The 24,602-nt window shown below is 51.8% G+C and overlaps 1 protein-coding gene across 1 annotated transcript in view; it reads right to left on the bottom strand.

Moving 5' to 3' along the window:
• Nucleotides 1–8,225, bottom strand: part of LOC142290775 (olfactory receptor 51E1-like) — a 45,944-nt gene extending 37,719 nt beyond the window's left edge. Inside the window, exon 1 of the mRNA XM_075334772.1 lies at nucleotides 8,117–8,225. The gene's annotated coding sequence lies outside the window, so the exon portion shown is untranslated. The remainder of the gene's footprint in view (nucleotides 1–8,116) is intronic.
• Between the last annotated feature and the right edge of the window lie 16,377 nt (nucleotides 8,226–24,602).

Consider the following 24,602-nt stretch of genomic DNA (forward strand, 5'->3'; position numbering starts at 1 on the left):
AGCCACCATGTGTATCCCCGTGTATTACACCCCTGTATACAGACACCGTCATCACCGCGCTCATTACCCCACTATATAGAGGTCCATATGTCATATCCTGCTGGTTACTAGCCACCATGTGTATCCCCGTGTATTACACCCCTGTATACAGACACCGTCATCACCGCGCTCATTACCCCACTATATAGAGGTCCATATGTCATATCCTGCTGGTTACTAGCCACCATGTGTATCCCCGTGTATTACACCCCTGTATACAGACACCGTCATCACCGCGCTCATTACCCCACTATATAGAGGTCCATATGTCATATCCTGCTGGTTACTAGCCACCATGTGTATCCCCGTGTATTACACCCCTGTATACAGACACTGTCATCCCCGCGCTCATTACCCCACTATATAGAGGTCACCTATGTCATATCCTGCTGGTTACTAGCCTCCATGTGTATCCCTGTGTATTACACCCCTGTATACAGACACTATCATCCCCGCGCTCATTACCCCACTATATAGAGGTCACCTATGTCATATCCTGCTGGTTACTAGCCTCCATGTGTATCCCCGTGTATTACACCCCTGTATACAGACACTGTCATCCCCGCGCTCATTACCCCACTATATAGAGGTCACCTATGTCATATCCTGCTGGTTACTAGCCTCCATGTGTATCCCTGTGTATTACACCCCTGTATACAGACACTATCATCCCCGCGCTCATTACCCCACTATATAGAGGTCACCTATGTCGTATCCTGCTGGTTACTAGCCACCATGTGTATCCCTGTGTATTACACCCCTGTATACAGACACTGTCATCACCGCGCTCATTACCCCACTATATAGAGGTCACCTATGTCATATCCTGCTGGTTACTAGCCTCCATGTGTATCCCTGTGTATTACACCCCTGTATACAGACACCGTCATCACCGCGCTCATTACCCCACTATATAGAGGTCACCTATGTCATATCCTGCTGGTTACTAGCCTCCATGTGTATCTCTGTGTATTACACCCCTGTATACAGACACTGTCATCCCCGCGCTCATTACCCCACTATATAGAGGTCACCTATGTCATATCCTGCTGGTTACTAGCCTCCATGTGTATCCCTGTGTATTACACCCCTGTATACAGACACTGTCATCACCGCGCTCATTACCCCACTATATAGAGGTCACCTATGTCATATCCTGCTGGTTACTAGCCTCCATGTGTATCCCTGTGTATTACACCCCTGTATACAGACACTGTCATCACCGCGCTCATTACCCCACTATATAAAGGTCACCTATGTCATATCCTGCTGGTTACTAGCCTCCATGTGTATCCCTGTGTATTACACCCCTGTATACAGACACTGTCATCCCCGCGCTCATTACCCCACTATATAGAGGTCACCTATGTCATATCCTGCTGGTTACTAGCCTCCATGTGTATCCCCGTGTATTACACCCCTGTATACAGACACTGTCATCCCCGCGCTCATTACCCCACTATATAAAGGTCACCTATGTCATATCCTGCTGGTTACTAGCCTCCATGTGTATCCCTGTGTATTACACCCCAGTATACAGACACTGTCATCCCCGCGCTCATTACCCCACTATATAGAGGTCACCTATGTCATATCTTGCTGGTTACTAGCCTCCATGTGTATCCCTGTGTATTACACCCCTGTATACAGACACTGTCATCCCCGCGCTCATTACCCCACTATATAGAGGTCACCTATGTCATATCCTGCTGGTTACTAGCCTCCATGTGTATCCCTGTGTATTACACCCCTGTATACAGACACTATCATCACCGCGCTCATTACCCCACTATATAGAGGTCACCTATGTCATATCCTGCTGGTTACTAGCCTCCATGTGTATCCCTGTGTATTACACCCCTGTATACAGACACTATCATCACCGCGCTCATTACCCCACTATATAGAGGTCACCTATGTCATATCCTGCTGGTTACTAGCCTCCATGTGTATCCCCGTGTATTACACCCCTGTATACAGACACTGTCGTCACCGCGCTCATTACCCCACTATATAGAGGTCACCTATGTCATATCCTGCTTGTTACTAGCCTCCATGTGTATCCCTGTGTATTACACCCCTGTATACAGACACCGTCATCACCGCGCTCATTACCCCACTATATAGAGGTCACCTATGTCATATCCTGCTGGTTACTAGCCTCCATGTGTATCCCCGTGTATTACACCCCTGTATACAGACACTGTCATCCCCGCGCTCATTACCCCACTATATAGAGGTCACCTATGTCATATCCTGCTGGTTACTAGCCTCCATGTGTATCCCTGTGTATTACACCCCTGTATACAGACACTGTCATCCCCGCGCTCATTACCCCACTATATAGAGGTCACCTATGTCATATCCTGCTGGTTACTAGCCTCCATGTGTATCCCCGTGTATTACACCCCTGTATACCCCCGTGTATTACACCCCTGTATACAGACACTGTCATCACCGCGCTCCATTATGTGTATCCCCGTGTATTACACCCCTGTATACAGACACTGTCATCACCGCGCTCCATTATGTGTATCCCTGTGTATTACACCCCTGTATACAGACACTGTCGTCACCGCGCTCCATTACGTGTATCCCTGTGTATTACACCCCTGTATACAGACACTATCATCACCGCGCCCCATTACGTGTATCCCTGTGTATTACACCCCTGTATACAGACACTGTCATCACCGCGCTCATTACCCCACTATATAGAGGTCACCTATGTCATATCCTGCTGGTTACTAGCCTCCATGTGTATCCCTGTGTATTACACCCCTGTATACAGACACTGTCGTCACCGCGCTCATTACCCCACTATATAGAGGTCACCTATGTCATATCCTGCTGGTTACTAGCCTCCATGTGTATCCCCGTGTATTACACCCCTGTATACCCCCGTGTATTACACCCCTGTATACAGACACTGTCATCACCGCGCTCCATTATGTGTATCCCTGTGTATTACACCCCTGTATACAGACACTGTCGTCACCGCGCTCCATTACGTGTATCTGACTCGCCCACCCCAGGGCTATGGGACACCCGGTGCCGGGCCGGACTAGTCCGGTGGTAGTCAGTGGTGGCTGGGCCCGGCTCCGTGGCCCTGGTGGGTGTCAGTAGAATATGTGGCTGATGACTTTAAGTTTGTGTTCGTGACGCCACCTGTGGTATGCGGCTAATAAGCCGCCGCTGCTGTGTGAGGCCACCGGGATGATGTGATGGCAGCTATGGTGGTACTGCTCCCCACAGGTGGAGCAATGCCCGGGGCACAGTTGGTGCTTGTAAATGTCTATGCAGATGAAATAACTGAGGCAACTTCAGAGGTGCAGTTCTAGTTCTTTACTCACAGTTCTCGTCAGGGCAGAAGGACCCTTGGACTGCTGGAACCTCTGTCAGGGACCTCCGTCTTCTGGGTGATTCAGAGTGTGAAATCCGGTACCCTCTCTCTTAGTGTCTCCTTCTCTGCTGTCTTCCTTAGCCTTGCCTTAGTTAAGATGGACCTGGCTCGGCCTCCACTACAGCCTCCAGGCTGGGGGGTCACCTGTCGGCTGATTACCCCTTTTCTGAAGGTCTGCTCTGGGTTCTGGCCCTGGGAGCTTACAACGTCCCTGGGCCTCGGTTTTTACTGTTTGGAGATTGTCTTTGCACTCCTCCAGTCTCTAGGGACCGTCCCCTGTCGCAGCTGGATCCCTCCACCGATGTCACTGTGGACCAGGCCACCGCAGCCTGCACCCCCGTGGCAGTTCTAGGGCCCTGCGTCCTTGGTACCCCTAGGCCTGCTCGTAGTAACTGTCAGGACTACCCGCGGCCCTGCGACCCCTTCTGTCTCCTACGTGGTGTCACCTGGACCTCTGGGTCCCAGGGTCTTCACCAGGAAGCGTCTCTTTCAGTTCCTCTGCTCCTGGCTGACTTGGAGCTTTCTTTCCTTCTTTCTTTCTTTTCTTTCTCTTCCTTGCCTGCCTCCAGCAGGCCTCCTCCTCCCTCCTTTCTCTCGTTCTTCTCCTCCAACTACATGCTGCTTCTCTCACTCCCTGAGGTAAACTGAAACTAACTTGACCTTCCTTTCTCTATCTGCTCTCTGGTGGCTCCTCCCACCTCCCCAGTTGCTAAGCTACCACCCTATGGGAGCAGGGATGGGTCTTACAGCCCCTCTCAGCATGCAGCATGGGAGGGTTGCCTGCCACTTTCCCTGGTCCTGAGTGTCCCTAGCAATGGGTGTAGTGTGGATTTACCAGGGGACCGGAGTTCACTCTCTTCCTCTCCCAGAATGGGGCATCACACCGCTGATGGGGTGCAATGACCTGTGGCGACGGAAGCCTCAGGGGCGCCACATATCCCCGTGTATTACACCCCTGTATACAGACACTGTCGTCACCGCGCCCCATTACGTGTATCCCTGTGTATTACACCCCTGTATACAGACACTGTCGTCACCGCGCCCCATTACGTGTATCCCTGTGTATTACACCCCTGTATACAGACACTGTCGTCACCGCGCTCTAATATGTGTATCCCCGTGTATTACACCCCTGTATACAGACACTGTCGTCACCGCGCTCCATTACGTGTATCCCCGTGTATTACACCCCTGTATACAGACACTGTCGTCACCGCGCTCATTACGTGTATTCCTGTGTATTACACCCCTGTATACAGACACTGTCGTCACCGCGCTCCATTACGTGTATCCCCGTGTATTACACCCCTGTATACAGACACTGTCGTCACCGCGCTCATTACGTGTATTCCTGTGTATTACACCCCTGTATACAGACACTGTCATCACCGCGCCCCATTACGTGTATCCCCGTGTATTACACCCCTGTATACAGACACTGTCATCACCGCGCCCCATTACGTGTATCCCTGTGTATTACACCCCTGTATACAGACACTGTCGTCACCGCGCCCCATTACGTGTATTCCTGTGTATTACACCCCTGTATACAGACACTGTCGTCACCGCGCTCTATTATGTGTATCCCCGTGTATTACACCCCTGTATACAGACACTGTCGTCACCGCGCTCCATTACGTGTATCCCTGTGTATTACACCCCTGTATACAGACACTGTCATCACCGCGCTCATTACCCCACTATATAGAGGTCACCTATGTCATATCCTGCTGGTTACTAGCCTCCATGTGTATCCCTGTGTATTACACCCCTGTATACAGACACTGTCGTCACCGCGCTCATTACCCCACTATATAGAGGTCACCTATGTCATATCCTGCTGGTTACTAGCCTCCATGTGTATCCCCGTGTATTACACCCCTGTATACCCCCGTGTATTACACCCCTGTATACAGACACTGTCATCACCGCGCTCCATTATGTGTATCCCTGTGTATTACACCCCTGTATACAGACACTGTCGTCACCGCGCTCCATTACGTGTATCTGACTCGCCCACCCCAGGGCTATGGGACACCCGGTGCCGGGCCGGACTAGTCCGGTGGTAGTCAGTGGTGGCTGGGCCCGGCTCCGTGGCCCTGGTGGGTGTCAGTAGAATATGTGGCTGATGACTTTAAGTTTGTGTTCGTGACGCCACCTGTGGTATGCGGCTAATAAGCCGCCGCTGCTGTGTGAGGCCACCGGGATGATGTGATGGCAGCTATGGTGGTACTGCTCCCCACAGGTGGAGCAATGCCCGGGGCACAGTTGGTGCTTGTAAATGTCTATGCAGATGAAATAACTGAGGCAACTTCAGAGGTGCAGTTCTAGTTCTTTACTCACAGTTCTCGTCAGGGCAGAAGGACCCTTGGACTGCTGGAACCTCTGTCAGGGACCTCCGTCTTCTGGGTGATTCAGAGTGTGAAATCCGGTACCCTCTCTCTTAGTGTCTCCTTCTCTGCTGTCTTCCTTAGCCTTGCCTTAGTTAAGATGGACCTGGCTCGGCCTCCACTACAGCCTCCAGGCTGGGGGGTCACCTGTCGGCTGATTACCCCTTTTCTGAAGGTCTGCTCTGGGTTCTGGCCCTGGGAGTCTACAACGTCCCTGGGCCTCGGTTTTTACTGTTTGGAGATTGTCTTTGCACTCCTCCAGTCTCTAGGGACCGTCCCCTGTCGCAGCTGGATCCCTCCACCGATGTCACTGTGGACCAGGCCACCGCAGCCTGCACCCCCGTGGCAGTTCTAGGGCCCTGCGTCCTTGGTACCCCTAGGCCTGCTCGTAGTAACTGTCAGGACTACCCGCGGCCCTGCGACCCCTTCTGTCTCCTACGTGGTGTCACCTGGACCTCTGGGTCCCAGGGTCTTCACCAGGAAGCGTCTCTTTCAGTTCCTCTGCTCCTGGCTGACTTGGAGCTTTCTTTCCTTCTTTCTTTCTTTTCTTTCTCTTCCTTGCCTGCCTCCAGCAGGCCTCCTCCTCCCTCCTTTCTCTCGTTCTTCTCCTCCAACTACATGCTGCTTCTCTCACTCCCTGAGGTAAACTGAAACTAACTTGACCTTCCTTTCTCTATCTGCTCTCTGGTGGCTCCTCCCACCTCCCCAGTTGCTAAGCTACCACCCTATGGGAGCAGGGATGGGTCTTACAGCCCCTCTCAGCATGCAGCATGGGAGGGTTGCCTGCCACTTTCCCTGGTCCTGTGTGTCCCCAGCAATGGGTGTAGTGTGGATTTACCAGGGGACCGGAGTTCACTCTCTTCCTCTCCCAGAATGGGGCATCACACCGCTGATGGGGTGCAATGACCTGTGGCGACGGAAGCCTCAGGGGCGCCACATATCCCCGTGTATTACACCCCTGTATACAGACACTGTCGTCACCGCGCCCCATTACGTGTATCCCTGTGTATTACACCCCTGTATACAGACACTGTCGTCACCGCGCCCCATTACGTGTATCCCTGTGTATTACACCCCTGTATACAGACACTGTCGTCACCGCGCTCTAATATGTGTATCCCCGTGTATTACACCCCTGTATACAGACACTGTCGTCACCGCGCTCCATTACGTGTATCCCCGTGTATTACACCCCTGTATACAGACACTGTCGTCACCGCGCTCATTACGTGTATTCCTGTGTATTACACCCCTGTATACAGACACTGTCGTCACCGCGCTCCATTACGTGTATCCCCGTGTATTACACCCCTGTATACAGACACTGTCGTCACCGCGCTCATTACGTGTATTCCTGTGTATTACACCCCTGTATACAGACACTGTCATCACCGCGCCCCATTACGTGTATCCCCGTGTATTACACCCCTGTATACAGACACTGTCATCACCGCGCCCCATTACGTGTATCCCTGTGTATTACACCCCTGTATACAGACACTGTCGTCACCGCGCCCCATTACGTGTATTCCTGTGTATTACACCCCTGTATACAGACACTGTCGTCACCGCGCTCTATTATGTGTATCCCCGTGTATTACACCCCTGTATACAGACACTGTCGTCACCGCGCTCCATTACGTGTATCCCTGTGTATTACACCCCTGTATACAGACACTATCATCACCGCGCTCTATTATGTGTATCCCTGTGTATTACACCCCTGTATACAGACACTGTCGTCACCGCGCTCCATCATACAGAGGTCCTGGCTCCAATTCACCATTTTCATTTTTTTAAGTGACTTTTCTTTTTATCCTTGAGGTTGTGATATTTGTTGGGGGGTTTTGTGCCATATTTATGACAATGAACGTCTATAAGGCAGAGGTGGATTAATTGTGAGAAAACATAACCGGAACGATCTTTACATTTTAAGATGCGCTCAAAAATATGTGAAATGTGTGGCAAACAGAAGTCCCCCCGGGGGTGTGAGGGGTCAGGATGGAGAACGTTTACCCCCAAATTTTTAAAAAGTGTCATATAATGAATCGGCCGCAGGTCTGTAACTTACAAAAACCACAGTCCCAATGGGGACAGAGGAGTCAACAGTCGAAGAAGTAACAAATAGACGGAAAAAGAGAAAATCCAGCCTGAAAAATCAGATACAAAGTGTGCAGACATGAATGTGTCCCTGGGTGTTAATATGTGAGTATATAGTGGCTGAGTTGGCTGCGGTCACTCGAGGGCATTATTGGGGTCCGCAGTGTCAGTGGTGGGTGCTCACCTGGGCTCCTCGCTCTCCTCCGTCCAGGCTTTATCCGGCAGATGTGCCGAGATCCCAGCCCTGGAGCATTTATAGTCCAGCACTGAGCACTGGGAATTACGGCCGCCACTTGTGGAGCGTCCAGGGAAATCTCCCACAGGATAAACAACATTTCAGATGTCATCTATTTCGGGAAGACCTCCGGGGTCATAGACTGGGAACGAAAGATAGAATGGTCATTACTGGTCTAGGATGAATCCTGCAGAATGGAAGGAACAATATAATAATGAGAATATAGTAATTAGCGGTAATTATTGTCTCTAATTGTGACAACTGTTCTTTTAGAAATGTGGACGAGAGGTTGTCAATTAGTAATGTGATTGTACTCCTCAAACCCTCCCTCCATTAATCATCCACATCTCATGAGATCCTCCTCCTGTAAAGCGGGGGCTCAGGGTGGTAGTCGCAAACGAGGGATTCCCTCTTGTAGTTGTTAAAAGATGTAGCGCCCCTCAGACTTCAGTTGCCACAGAGGTACTGCATCTCAGCCAGAGGTGTGGTGCTCCATCCTGGGAACAGAAGAGGTCATCCACCGGTATGCACACAAAACACACAACACTCTAAATTAGCAGCTCTCCACCGGGTCAGGGTTAGGGCTCAGTGCCATTAATACTATGTATAGCCACCACTGGTGATGACACCTCCTTCCCCCTAATCCGACAGGGCCTGGGGGTGGAGTCTAGTTAGTGAAGAGATACTAGTGTCAGAGAGTCGAGAAGGAGCAGTGGAGGAGTGAAGACCTGTGGTCTGGAGCTGGTGCAACTCTTCCCAGGCACAAGATAGAAGGGGTCGTAGAGACCACAGGGAGTACGCCAGACTCCCATGGCCTCTTTCCACATACAACGTATTGGAGTGGAGGGACTTGACCGCCGAACAGGGACTGGTCCCTAGACTAGAGGAGAAGAACCAACGTACTCCGCTACTAAAACCAGAGGCTGAGGGCGAATCTAGTACCAAAGCCAAACCCGCACACAAATCCGCTGGAAGGTGACCACATAGGGCCAAAGGGACTAGACCGACAGGCTCCCCTTGTGAAGGATCCGTGGACACCGGCTCAGGGCACTGTGTGCGCAGGCGCGGGACAGGAAGGCGAGAAGTCAGCGCAGGAAGACGATCATGGAAGGTACATAAGAAGGGTGCACCAGTCTTGACCTCTGAATACCCGGGATCGACTGGAGCCCATCACTGTGAAACCCAGCACTCCAAAGGCGGTCACTGACTAGTCGTGTTACCTTGGAACCTGTTACAGTGAGTAAAAACCTTGAGACTGCATACATGTGTGGCTCCGCTATTCGCCAGTGCCCCTGCCATCGCCTACTACTACCCCTATCTGTCCTGGGGCTCAGGTCTACCTGTGGAGAGCTATACCAGCCAAGCTGTGTCACAATCTGCCCCAGAGGTCCCATCCCACAGCGTCGGCTATCTCTGGCCGAGTACCACAGGTGGCATTGACACATCCACGCGGTCTGTGGGTTATCCATCACCGGGCCGTGGTTCTTCTCCTGGGTCGCCGCGGTGGCCTCGCCCGGGTCCGTGACCCTGGCGGTATCAATAAAGCTGGGGGATTGGGGACGATGGGAGTAGTTATTCGTGGTGCCACCTGTGGTGTGCGGGTACAATGGGAGCCACCGCTGCAGAGGGTCTCTCTCTTCTGAGGCGGATGGTAACTCAGCTTGGGTGTTGCAGCTCTTCACAAGTAGAGCTTGGCCCCAGGGAGGATGTTGGGAGTAGTAGTCGTTAATTGCGCAGGGGTGCGATGTTGAGAGCGCCGGCAGTAACAGGACGACACAGAGAGAGCAGTTTAAGTTCTTTACTCAGTGAAAGCACACCGCTGTTGGAGTGCCGGGTTGCGCTGTGATGGGCTTCAGCCCAACCCGGATACTTCGGAGGTCGAGGCTGGTGTTTCCTTCTGTGCATCTCCTTTCAACGGTTTCCCTCCACCCAAGCTCCTGGGCCATGGAACTGGTCACGGGTGCCTTCTGCACTCCCTGCTAACCCTGGGATTCTCCTTCTTTCCTAAGAACCTAGGTCGAGCTTCCAGCTCCAGACCACAGGCCGCGAACCATCCGTGTCTTTGCTTGTCTCCTCCTGAGTGCGACTTGGCACTTGCTGCGCCCGGAGCTGACTGACTTCTGAGTGTGTTGGCGCCTAACTACCCCTGTTGGTGCCCCACCTCCCAGGTTCCTGAACTAGTGGGCAAGAGGTCCCATACCTCATGATGGCCACCCCAGCACCTACCCAAGCCCAGTCCCAGTGGAAGAGCTCCCGTGTTATGTGTTGGTTGAGTATGTTGTTAGTGGTTAACCGGCGACGACCTCCTCCATATCCGAGATTAATACTGCACCTCAGGTGAAGTGTGTCGCGGGCGGAGGAGGGGACGCCGCGCTCTCCCACTGCTCGGGTCCGGCTGCCGCGGCCTGCTGCTGCTCGGTGGCTCGAGCGATGAGCCGGATCCCGGGGACTCTAGCGGCACTCCTCGCCCGTGAGTGAAAGGGGGTTTGGGTGTGGGGATTGTTTATTGTCCGTGACGCCACCCACGGTTGTGGTGATTGAGTGTACACCACTGCTGCTCTGGCTGGGGATCCCGGGAGTGATGGTGTGGAGCAGCCAGTTGTTGTGTTGCCCCTCCCCGTGGGTAGGGGTTGGTGATCCCGGGGCCCAGTGATGGGGTTGGGATGGTGGGCAGGCGGGTAGGGGGCCTGTGGAGGTGCAGGGGCAGCGCTGTGCCGTACGGCATGGAGGTACTCACTCAGCCAGTAAACACGACACAGTTCTCGGTAAACAAACGGCTGGTTGGACGGGTCCCTCAGACGGTTGCGCTGCTGATATCCCCTGCAGTTGACGGTGACGGTCTCTTCCCTGCACCTATGTGTTGTTGTTTGGTTGCGATGGGTTCCCACCGGTAACCCGCTCCCCGGCCTAGATATGAACCGGAGGAGCTCCACTCTTGCCCGCTGGCGCTAGCCCTGGGAAACCGGTGCCTTGGCGGTGGCGGTGTCTCCCCTTAACGGTTGGACTGTTGCCTTCAATCGGGACTTGGTTGTTGGGAGACAGTCGTCCCCTTCACTGACGGATTTGGCAAATTATGGCGACTCCTAGCCTTGCCGGGATCCGAAAGGCCCCTGCCCTGGTGCTGACTAATCTTCGTATACCGCTCCGGTACTGCCGGGTCACCACCCGTCCACGGTCCTTTCGGCAACCTCCAATCAGTCTCGCCTGCAGACGGTCACCGCCGTCTGCCAACCTTGCTGTCTCAGTCCGGGGCACACACCCGGACTAACTTCAGGCTTCTTGCTGTCACTACTCCTACTTTCCTCCTTTACCACTTCACTTCACTTCCTTTTACTTTCAACTCTCAAGCTAAACTGCCTGGTTTTCCCGCCTCCAGAGCTGTGAACTCCTCGGTGGGTGGAGCCAACCGCCTGGCCCACCCCCTGGTGTGGACACCAGCTCCTGGAGGAAGGCAACAAGGATTTCTGTTTGACTTAGGTGTACCTGCAGGGAATGTGGGGTGCGTGTGGTGTTGTGACCTGTGACCCCTGGCTTGCCCAGGGCGTCACATTCCCCCTTAGCAAAATGCAGACCGTCCTCGGGCTGCCCGTCCAACACCGGTTTTATTTTCCTTTTGTTTTCTGTGAAAATATGAAAAACGGTAACATATGTACAACTTATGGCATCATCCCACATCGGGAGGTTCAATTCTTAAACGTTGCAAACGGTTTACAGTTATGGTCTCCGCTCTCTCCCACCCAAGTAACCTGGCCCTGATGCTGCCCCTAAAGCCCAGGCAGCACCCCTTGACCCCAGTCCAGCACAAGTTACCCGAGCGGGATCTGTCCTTCCCCTCCAGAGGGTAGCCACCGGTTCCTGTGGTGGCTGGGCCCCAGCCGGCTCTACTGCGGGCCCTCCCTCCAACCTGCCTCTTCGAAGGCGGTAACTGCGGAAACGGTAACGGTAAAACAACTTATTTACATGCCACTTAACGTTTGTAGTTGCCCTGCAAGTTCACGGGCTTGTCCATAGAAAGTTCTCCATGCAACTTGTTAAACGGTCCCCACAGGGACAACGGTGCCGGCAACGGCCGGTTTTATAAAATCACGGTGAATCAGGTGACTGTTCGGTTATCATCTTATCATCATCTTTTTCAAACTTGCAAACAAAACTCAGACAAACACCTTCCCCCCCCCCCCCCCATTCATTTAAAGGACGGTCTCCCTGTACCTAAGTGGGGGTCTACCTAGGTTGGGACGGGTGGACCTCCGGGGTCCGGTGTAAGTAGGGCTAAGCGGTGGGGTAGAGGAAACAATCAGTTCCTCCTCCCTGCTATCGTGTAGGGTAGGCGGAGGCATAGGGGAGTTAGGTACAGGTTCATCCCTGGGCACTGGTACTGACTCACGGCTGACCGCTTCTATCACTTCTTCATCCACGGGTTGTGGGAACAGTATCACTGGGAGAATCACCGCGCCGTTCTGTGTAGGCCAGTCTGCTGGGATGTCTCCCATCGCAGTGTGGATCACCTCTTTCGCCTTATCCGCTGGTAGGGGAACCGGTACTTCTGCCGCCGCTCTTAAGGCTGGTGGGCACCTTTTCAGATGGTCCCGGGAAACTGTGGCCAAAGTGCCTCCTTGGTCACGACTGATTTGGTAGGCCTTCCCATCTTCCCATCCTGTGGGCTGTATGACGTACGGGTTCTGTTCCCATTGATCATTCAGCTTGTGGGTTCTCCTCTTCCGCTTCAGTACGACATCTCCGGGCTGAAAATGGCCAGCAGACGCCTTTTGATTAAAGCGCTGCTCCTGCAGTTCCCGACTCCGACTTAAGTTCTTCTCGACATATTCTTGAATCTGCCGGTATTGTGCTCTCCGCCGAGTTTCCCATTCAGCTGTCGAAGGGAGTGCTTCTGGGGCCTCCAACCCCATTTCCAGGTCCACCGGCAGGCGGCCGGGGTGGGCCTTCATCAGATATGCTGGGGTGCACTTTGTTGAGCTGGACGGGATATTGTTGTACATATCATAGTTACATAGTTACTAAGGTTGAAAAAAGACCTAGGTCCATCTAGTTCAACCTTCCTCCACCAGTTCTACATTTGGTCACTGTCATTTATAACCAACAATGTTGTGTACTGAGGAAATCATCCAGCCCTTTTTTGAAAGCTGTTATAGTATCTTTCATTACTACCTCTTGTGGTAGGGTAGTCCACAGTCTGACTGCTCTAATTGTAAAGAACCCTTTCCTATTTAGCTGTTGGAATCGCTTTTCTTCCACTCGCAGTGAGTGCCCCCTGGTCCCTAGTACTGTCTTCGGAAGAAATAAGTCATGTGCCAGTCCTTTATATTGACCACACATGTATTTACAGTTAGGTCCAGAAATATTTGGACAGGGACACAAGTTTTGTTATTTTAGCTGTTTACAAAAACATGTTCAGAAATACAATTCTATATATAATATGGGCTGAAAGTGCACACTCCCAGCTGCAATATGAGAGTTTTCACATCCAAATCGGAGAAAGGGTTTAGGAATCATAGCTCTGTAATGCATAGCCTCCTCTTTTTCAAGGGACCAAAAGTAATTGGACAAGGGACTCTAAGGGCTGCAATTAACTCTGAAGGCGTCTCCCTCATTAACCTGTAATCAATTAAGTAGTTAAAAGGTCTGGGGTTGATTACAGGTGTGTGGTTTTGCATTTGGAAGCTGTTGCTGTGACCAGACAACATGCGGTCTAAGGAACTCTCAATTGAGGTGAAGCAGAACATCCTGAGGCTGAAAAAAAAGAAAAAATTCATCAGAGAGATAGCAGACATGCTTGGAGTAGCAAAATCAACAGTCGGGTACATTCTGAGAAAAAAGGAATTGACTGGTGAGCTTGGGAACTCAAAAAGGCCTGAGCGTCCACGGATGACAACAGTGGTGGATGATCGCCGCATACTTTCTTTGGTGAAGAAGAACCCGTTCACAACATCAACTGAAGTCCAGAACACTCTCAGTGAAGTAGGTGTATCTGTCTCTAAGTCAACAGTAAAGAGAAGACTCCATGAAAGTAAATACAAAGGGTTCACATCTAGATGCAAACCATTCATCAATTCCAAAAATAGACAGGCCAGAGTTACATTTGCTGAAAAACACCTCATGAAGCCAGCTCAGTTCTGGAAAAGTATTCTATGGACAGATGAGACCAAGATCAACCTGTACCAGAATGATGGGAAGAAAAAAGTGTGGAGAAGAAAGGGAACGGCACATGATCCAAGGCACACCACATCCTCTGTAAAACATGGTGGAGGCAACGTGATGGCATGGGCATGCATGGCTTTCAATGGCACTAGGTCACTTGTGTTTATTGATGACATAACAGCAGACAAGAGTAGCCGGATGAATTCTGAAGAGTACCGGGATACACTTTCAGCCCAGATTCAGCCAAATGCCGCAAAGTTGATCGGACGGCGCTTCATAGTACAGATGGACAATGACCCCAAGCATACAGCCAAAGCTACCCAGGAGTTCATGAGTGCAAAAAAGTGGAACATTCTGCAATGGCCAAGTCAATCACCAGATCTTAACCCAATTGAGCATGCATTTCACTTGCTCAAATCCAGACTTAAGACGGAAAGACCCACAAACAAGCAAGACCTGAAGGCTGCGGCTGTAAAGGCCTGGCAAAGCATTAAGAAGGAGGAAACCCAGCGTTTGGTGATGTCCATGGGTTCCAGACTTAAGGCAGTGATTGCCTCCAAAGGATTCGCAACAAAATATTGAAAATAAAAATATTTTGTTTGGGTTTGGTTTATTTTTCCAATTACTTTTGACCTCCTAAAATGTGGAGTGTTTGTAAAGAAATGTGACAATTCCTACAATTTCTATCAGATATTTTTGTTCAAACCTTCAAATTAAACGTTACAATCTGCACTTGAATTCTGTTGTAGAGGTTTCATTTCAAATGCAATGTGGTGGCATGCAGAGCCCAACTCGCCAAAATTGTGTCACTGGCCAAAGATTTCTGGACCTAACTGTATACATATAAATGAGATCTCCTCTGAGACGTCTTTTTTCTAAGCTAAACATATCTAACTTTTTCAACCTCTCATCATACGGGCGGCCTCCATTCCTCATCATACGGGCGGCCTCCATTCCTCATCATACGGGCGGCCTCCATTCCTCTCATCATACGGGGACGGCCTCCATTCCTTGTAATAGTCTAGTTGCCCGCCTTTGAACTGACTCTAACTTCTGAATGTCCTTTTTAAAATGTGGAGCCCAAAACTGGATCCCGTATTCCAGATGTGGCCTTACAAGTGATTTATAGAGGGGTAACAATACGTTGGGATCACGGGATCTAATCTCTCTTTTTATACACCCTAAAATCTTGTTTGCTTTAGCAGCTGCTGCTTGACATTGATGCTGCTGCTCAGCTTATTTGTAATGAGAATCCCCAAGTCCTTCTCCTGTTCTGTAGTCCTGAGTTTACTTCCATTTAATGTATACGCAGCTATAGGATTACTCCGTCCTAGGTGCATTACTTTACATTTATCAACATTAAATCTCATTTGCCAAGTATCTGCCCATTCTGACATCTTATCCAGATCTTTTTGTAATATTATACTATCAAGTTCAGTTTTTAATATCCTACATAGTTTGGTGTCATCGGCAAAGACTGACACTGTACTATCAATCCCATCCACAAGGTCATTAATAAAGAGATTAAAAATAATTGGTCCTAGCACAGATCCCTGTGGCCCCCACTGCTCCCAGTACAGATCCCTGCGGTCCCCACTGCTCCCAGTACAGATCCCTGCGGCCCCCACTGCTCCCAGTACAGATCCCTGCGGCCCCCACTGCTCCCAGTACAGATCCCTGCGGCCCCCACTGCTCCCAGTACAGATCCCTGCGGCCCCCACTGCTGACTATGGCCCATTTAGAGAATGTTCCATTTATGACTACTCTTTGTTTCCTATCTTTTAGCCAATTCCTTACCCAGTTGCATATTGTGTCCCCTAGTCCTTGCTTCTGGAGCTTTAGTATAAGGCTATTATGTGGTACAGTATCAAATGCCTTTGCAAAGTCCAAATAAATCACATCAGCTGCATTACCAGTATCCAGGTTTGCACTTACCCCCTCCGTATCCAGGTTTGCACTACCCCTACCAAGTCGGGTAGCTTTTCCGGCCACAGATTCCGCTCTTCCAGCGGTAACGTCTTGAGGAGTCCCAGGACCAAGTGATTCATCTTCTCACACATGCCCTTGGTCTGGGCATGGTAAGGGGTGGTCCGGATCTTCTTACAGCCGTACAACTGGCAGAACTCGTGGAACACCTCCGCTTCAAAAGCCGGGCCTTGGTCAGTAAGCACCTTTTCTGGATATCCATGTGGTCGGTAGAAATAAGCCTGGAACGCTCGAGCGGCAGTTCGACCAGTTAGGTCCTTGACTGGGACAACCACCATGAATCTTGAATAGTGGTCTACGATGGTCAACGCGTAGGCGTACCCACTTCGGCTGGGGGTGAGCTTGACATGGTCTAGGGCGACCAGTTCCAGCGGCTGATGTGTGATGATCGGGTGTAGGGGCGCCCTCTGGCTGGCCTCGTCCTTCCTCCTCAGCGTGCAAGGACCACACTCTCGGCACCAGAATTCTACCGACTCCCGTATCCCACTCCAGTAGAACCGCTCTCTCAACAGCATCTCCAGCTTTTTCCACCCGAAGTGTCCGGCACCATCATGGTATGCCCGCAAAACAGTAGCCACATCAGCTTGGGTAATAACCAACTGGCAGATTTTCTCATGAGTCTTCAGGTTGATCAGCTCACGGTACAGCTTCCCTTGATGTAGATACAGCCGTTTCCGTTCCTTCCACAAGCGCTGGGCTTCAGCTGGGGCGGCAGGGTCCATCCCAACGGCACCTTGTTCCACCAGGGTCTTGACAAGGCGGAAAGCCGGCGCCTGGTTTTGAGCTTCCTGCCACTCTTGACTGGGCCGTGGGTCCAGGTCCACCCGTTGTTGGTGTACATGTACCTTCTCAGTTGGTGGCTGGTGAATTGCAGGCAACTCGATCTCCTCGAGGTCGTCATCCTCGCACCCTTCTTCTGACAAATGGGGCATTCGGGAGAGTGCATCAGCATTAATGTTGACACGACCAGCTCGGTACTTGATGGTGAAGTCATAGTTGACTAGCCGGGCCACCCACCGCTGCTCCAACGCGCCCAACTTGGCCGTGTCCAGGTGAGTCAACGGATTGTTGTCCGTGAAAGCGGTGAATTTTGCTGCAGCCAAGTAGTGGCGGAACCGCTCTGTGATAGCCCATACCAACGCCAGGAGCTCGAGCTTGAAGGAGCTGTAGTTCTCAGGGTTCCTTTCAGTTGGCCGAAGCTTCCGGCTAGCATAAGCAATCACTTTCTCCTTCCCATCCTGGACCTGGGACAGGACTGCTCCTAATCCCACATTGCTGGCATCTGTGAAGAGGATGAATGGGCAGCCATAGTCAGGATACGCTAGGACCTCTTCTCCGGTCAAGGTCGCTTTCAGCTGGCAGAAGGTTTCCTCATGCTTTTCTTCCCACACCAGTGGGGCTCCGATGGGTCTACCACCTTTGGTCTGTCCCACGAGGAGATCTTGCATGGGGGCAGCCATCTTTGTGTACCCTTTGATAAAGCGCCGGTAGTACCCCACCAGACCCAGAAACTGCCTTACTTCCCTCACTGTGGTTGGTCTCGGCCAGCCTTGGATGGCAGTGATCTTCTCAGGGTCGGGGGCGACACCTTCTGCACTTACCACGTGCCCCAGGTACTGCACTCTGGGTTTCAGCAGGTGACCCTTAGAGGGCTTCAATTTCATCCCGTATTTGGCAAGGGACGCGAACACCTCGGCCAGGTGCTCCAGATGGGCTTCATATGTCTGGGAGTACACAATCACATCATCCAAGTACAATAGGACGGTCTCGAAGTTTAGGTGTCCCAGACAGCATTCCATCAGCCGTTGGAAGGTTCCTGGGGCATTGCACAGCCCGAACGGCATGCTATTGAATTCACAGAGCCCCATCGGGGTGGTGAAGGCGGTTTTCTCCCGGTCCTCCGGTGCCACTGCCACTTGCCAGTATCCACTGGTAAGGTCAAGGGTAGAGAAGTAATTTGCAGTCCTCAGTGCGGCCAAAGACTCTTCAATACGGGGCAGCGGATAAGCATCTTTATGCGTTATCTGGTTAATCTTCCGGTAGTCCACACACATCCGCATGGTACCATCCTTCTTCTTGACCAGCACCAACGGGGCAGCCCAGGGACTACAGCTGTCCCGAATAACCCCTGCCTCTTTCATGTTCCTCAACATATCTTTGGCGCACTGATAATGCGCAGGGGGAATAGGCCTGTACCTCTCTTTGATAGGGGGGTGCTCACCGGTGGGGATGTGGTGTTGGACCCCTTTAATCCGCCCAAAGTCTAAGGGATGTTTGCTGAAAACTTGCTCATACTCCCGCACCACCCTGTACACCCCCTCTTTGTGATGTGTAGGGGTATCATCAGTGCCCACATGTAGCTGTTGGTGCCATTCATTTAACTCCCCTTGAGGCGGGTGAGTGCTGGCAGTAGGTGGAGAGACTGAGGGACTGGCTTCGTGGATGGTGTGGGGGTCCAGGGTGAGCAGCTTGGCAATGGTGGCATACCGGGGAAGCCTGACTTCTTCCTCCCCACAATTCAGCACCCTCACAGGCACTCTCCCCTTCTTTACATCTACCACCCCTCGGGCGGCCATTACGGTGGGCCAGTGTTCAGAGGGCATGGGCTCTATCATGGCAGGGTAGTCACGCCCCTGAGGCCCTACCGCCGCTCTACACCAAATCATCATCTCACTCCTAGGGGGTACAATCAATGGGGCAGCATCCATCACTCTCACTCCACCAATCTCTCCTCCTGTTGAGTTCACATGTTGGCGGTACATCAGGGCTCGGATCTCACGCTGCACAGCTCTCTGCCGGCTTCCCGCCGCCGTGGCGGCCACCTGCTGCAGTAGGGCCAACACATCACCCATGCAGTGCTCCATCACATTGGTTCCCAGCACTATCTTCGGGTTATGGTCACTGGGTTCGTTCATAATCACAATCATACCCTGGTGTTGCAGTTCAGCTCGCCCCACAGTCATAGCCACTTGTTTATACCCCACTTGGGTCAATGGGAGTCCATCAGCGGCAATCAGTGTTATACTAGTATCTGGGGGTGCCAGCTCGTCTGTCCCCCAATACCGCTGGTATAAGGTGTATGGTATGGTGGTTACCTGTGATCCAGTGTCCAAGAGAGCCATCACCGGGATGCCGTCCACAGCCACGGGAATGATGGGACGGGCACCTATATACCGGTCCCGCCAGTCTGGAGGGCCACGGGGTTCTACTCCTGAGGATTGGCCCGTGGCCCCAGGGGTTGCTCGTTTAACAGGCACTGTCGGAAGTAATCAACAAGAAATGAATAATTGGGTCCATATTATTAAACACCTATATATATGAAGGGTCACCAAAAGAGAGCACAAAAAGAAGAAAGAGAGACCTTCAACCATACATGATTACCGCACCAATATCATAATAAATCCAGGAAAATTCCATTTCATGATCATAAGGTGCAATTTAATTCACATATAACAATACAATTTACCAATAGATTTAAAGGGATGTCATTTGGACACACAAAGTGCAGAAGTGCCTGTAAAAAATCACACCCAGGGAGGCGTGCCTGAAAAGGCAGATCCAGGGGTTTAATAAACCATAACATGCATGGGGATTATTGTAATTGCAAGCATGCAGTATTCTGTAGTACAACCATTGTATACAATTACATTACATCAGGTTAGCTGAGCATAAGATAATAACCACTATTCAGCAATCACAGCTCATGATAAAACATGATAACAGAATGGAACATTATCCTTGCATATGAGAAAGTGCATACAGAACAAGCTATTATCTCCATGTATGGAAAGGTGCTGTCACAGCCTGAATCATAGCCATGGCAATTGGGAAACAATAAGCTCCCTTGTGAATATAAGAGGCTGGACCGGCAGATAGGATAACCTACCACAGTAACCCCAGGACCTGGTACAGACACACCACCCTGCACCTCGACGCGTTTCGCTGTCGCTTCGTCGGGAGGTGCAGGAGTGATGTGAGTGGCTGCTATATATCTATATATATAGCAGCCACTCACATCACTCCTGCACCTCCCGACGAAGCGACAGCGAAACGCGTCGAGGTGCAGGGTGGTGTGTCTGTACCAGGTCCTGGGGTTACTGTGGTAGGTTATCCTATCTGCCGGTCCAGCCTCTTATATTCACAAGGGAGCTTATTGTTTCCCAATTGCCATGGCTATGATTCAGGCTGTGACAGCACCTTTCCATACATGGAGATAATAGCTTGTTCTGTATGCACTTTCTCATATGCAAGGATAATGTTCCATTCTGTTATCATGTTTTATCATGAGCTGTGATTGCTGAATAGTGGTTATTATCTTATGCTCAGCTAACCTGATGTAATGTAATTGTATACAATGGTTGTACTACAGAATACTGCATGCTTGCAATTACAATAATCCCCATGCATGTTATGGTTTATTAAACCCCTGGATCTGCCTTTTCAGGCACGCCTCCCTGGGTGTGATTTTTTACAGGCACTTCTGCACTTTGTGTGTCCAAATGACATCCCTTTAAATCTATTGGTAAATTGTATTGTTATATGTGAATTAAATTGCACCTTATGATCATGAAATGGAATTTTCCTGGATTTATTATGATATTGGTGCGGTAATCATGTATGGTTGAAGGTCTCTCTTTCTTCTTTTTGTACTGTCGGAAGTAATGCCCAGGCTTACGGCACTTGTAGCAGGTTAAAGGCCTGTTCCGTGAGTTGTTAGCACTCCTCCACTGCATCCAGGGAACATCCTCAGGGCTGTTGGCTAGCTGTATCCTGGGTGGAGGCTGGGATCTGGTCAAAGGTTGGAGTGCAGCGAGAATCTTGGCGAGGTCTCCGTCCATGCGGCGGACCTGGGCTGCTAGTTCCTCCATTGTGCTGCTGGAAGCTGCAGGTCTTGAAGAGGCTGGTGGAGCAGGGGCCACCACGACGGGGGCTGTCTCAATGGGCCACGAGGTTGGCTCCGAGATTTCCGAAGCTGGGGGTTGCAGTGCTTTAATGGCCCGTTCCTTTAACACGGCAAAGTCCACATCAGGGTGTTCCAGGGCCCACAGCCGGAGCTGCTTGCGATCCTCAGAGGAATTCATCCCCTGCACGAATTGCTCTACCAGCATCTTGTTGCTGTCCGCCTCATTGATGGTATCTACCCGCTTTAGGGTGCGAAGAGCGGTTTGCAGGCGTAAAGCGTAGTCCCGAATGCTATCCACAGGCCGTTGCCGGCACTGGTAAAACTGCATCCTCAGCTCAGCTTTGGTACGGGTCTCAAAGGCAGTCTGTAGCTTCTCAAATATGGTGGCTACAGAGAACCGGTCCCCTTCGGCCCAGGTCTCCGCTTCCTGCTCAGCCGCGCCGGTTAGCTGGCCCAGCACTACCGCTACACATTGCTTATCAGTTAGGCGGTACAATTCTAAAAGCGGATTAAGCTTTTTCCGGAAGACCTGTAAAGCATCAGGTTTCCCGTCATACTGCGGTAGCCAGGCATAGGGCAAGGAGAACGGCATCACCTGGGCGAGAGCGGGGGCCGCGGCACCTCCCGCCAGCGCAGCCGGGACCTGGGCAGGCCCATTCCCATCCACGGGTGCCCCTGCGGTTGTGACCGCCGCTCCTCCCGCGGCTCCGTCGGGCGCAGACATCTTGTTTCCGTCCCCCTTAGCTTCTTTCCGGCCCCTCCTCTATCGGGGGCGGGGTTTTGGCCTTCACGCCTCTGCTACTCGAGAAGACGCTCGAGCGGGAACTCTTCGCGCCAAAGATGGCAGCTTCTGAAATTTTCCGGCCGGACACCTCCGGCGGTAACAAGGCGCACCTCTACCAGACGGCAGAGCGGTAAGATCCTGTTCGTGACGCCAAGTTGTCGCGGGCGGAGGAGGGGACGCCGCGCTCTCCCACTGCTTGGGTCCGGCTGCCGCGGCTGCCGCGGCCTGCTGCTGCTCGGTGGCTCGAGCGATGGGCCGGATCCCGGGGACTCTAGCGGCGCTCCTCGCCCGTGAGTGAAAGGGGGTTTGGGTGTGGGGATTGTTTATTGTCCGTGACGCCACCCACGGTTGTGGTGATTGAGTGTACACCACCGCTGCTCTGGCTGGGGATCCCGGGAGTGATGGTGTGGAGCAGCCAGTTGTTGTGTTGCCCCTCCGTGGGTAGGGGTTGGTGATCCCGGGGCCCAGTGATGGGGTTGGGATGGTGGGCAGGCGGGTAGGGGGCCTGTGGAGGTGCAGGGGCGCAGGGGCAGCGCTGTGCCGCACGGCACGGAGGTACTCACTCAGCCAGTAAACACGACACAGTTCTCGGTAAACAAACGGCTGGTTGGACGGGTCCCTCAGACGGTTGCGCTGCTGATATCCCCTGCAGTTGACGGTGACGGTCTCTTCCCTGCACCTATGTGTTGTTGTTTGGTTGCGATGGGTTCCCACCGGTAACCCGCTCCCCGGCCTAGATATGAACCGGAGGAGCTCCACTCTTGCCCGCAGGCGCTAGCCCTGGGAAACTGGTGCCTTGGCGGTGGCGGTGTCTCCCCTTAACGGTTGGACTGTTGCCTTCAATCGGGACTTGGTTGTTGGGAGACAGTCGTCCCCTTCACTGACGGATTTGGCAAATTATGGCGACTCCTAGCCTTGCCGGGATCCGAAAGGCCCCTGCCCTGGTGCTGACTAATCTTCGTATACCGCTCCGGTACTGCCGGGTCACCACCCGTCCACGGTCCTTTCGGCAACCTCCAATCAGTCTCGCCTGCAGACGGTCACCGCCGTCTGCCAACCTTGCTGTCTCAGTCCGGGGCACACACCCGGACTAACTTCAGGCTTCTTGCTGTCACTACTCCTACTTTCCTCCTTTACCACTTCACTTCACTTCCTTTTACTTTCAACTCTCAAGCTAAACTGCCTGGTTTTCCCGCCTCCAGAGCTGTGAACTCCTCGGTGGGCGGAGCCAACCGCCTGGCCCACCCCCTGGTGTGGACACCAGCTCCTGGAGGAAGGCAACAAGGATTTCTGTTTGACTTAGGTGTACCTGCAGGGAATGTGGGGTGCGTGTGGTGTTGTGACCTGTGACCCCTGGCTTGCCCAGGGCGTCACAGGTGCACTGCCCTGTGGCGCCTGAAACCGCAGGGGCACCACATACCCCGACAGCGAATCACAGTACGTCCGTGGGCTGTTAAATAAGGCATTACAATGGCAACTGCAAAATTTGTGTAAGCAAAAGAATAATAACAATTCTTCCCTTTATGGGAGGCATGGTTTCGTGAACGTTACAACTTTCTATATATTTCACATTTGTCACATAAAACCATTTGACACTGTAAATGCAATCAACATTAGTTCTCAATATAAAACCTTCACTTTGGGGCAATAGACATTCCTCCCTTAACAAAACTTTCACTTGTGCATAAAATGTTTTCCAATTTACATAAAACTTTTCCACTTTGTATTCAAGTGCAACAGATTAGCAGCAACAACAACATTATGGGGGACCTGCCCTGAACCCCCAACGTAGGCTCTGGGTGTGCTCAGAGCATTACAGACCCTGCTTCTCCCCTTCAGCACAGCGACAGGTTTTCGGGTCTTGTTAATTCTGGTTCAGTGCACAACAGGTGCAAATTATTTACAAGTAAAGTCCTGGCCATACCAAGTCCGATGGCCCAGCCGTCCACTTCAACACTTATCAAATACTTCTATATTTATTTAACCATTATGTGGGGAGGGGGATTCCGAATGACAGTCTACCACCTCTCGGCAGCATCCCACCTTGAGACCTTCCGGGGCTTCAGGTAATCCATGGGCAGGATGGTCTGAGTCCCCTGATACTGGGACTCACCCTTCTGCTTACAACCACACATGTCTTTCATGCGCCAGTATATTCTGGAGCCAGGTTCCAAGGTCCAGGTTCCCTGGTCATAGGTGGTACTCGACGTGTTGACAGTGGGTCCCTGGTCTGGCACATCCCTTGGGCAATACTCCAGGGGACCTTTCCTTAAAGGTTGAATCATGAGCACTTTTCTCCGCTGTCCATTACCATGCTCCAGGTACAGGAAATTCCAACACTGGGTTCCCCAGGGAGCCGGATAGGCCAAGGGCAACCTGGTGAGAGTGTTACGGTTCCCGTTTCTGGGGATCTGCATGTCTCCTTATCCTTTGCTGTGGTCTGGCTATGCTATATCTTGGTCCCAGGTCTGTGTGGCGCTGGAGACTATGTTCTGATTCCATGCTACTGAGCATGTGCGAGCACTGGAGACTAAGTCCTATCTTGGAGCCACTGCACATGTGCAGGTGACATCATCGCTGACACGAGGTCACATGTCTCTGACACA

The sequence above is a fragment of the Anomaloglossus baeobatrachus genome, chromosome 2 (assembly GCF_048569485.1).
Source record: "Anomaloglossus baeobatrachus isolate aAnoBae1 chromosome 2, aAnoBae1.hap1, whole genome shotgun sequence".
NCBI lineage: Eukaryota > Metazoa > Chordata > Amphibia > Anura > Aromobatidae > Anomaloglossus > Anomaloglossus baeobatrachus.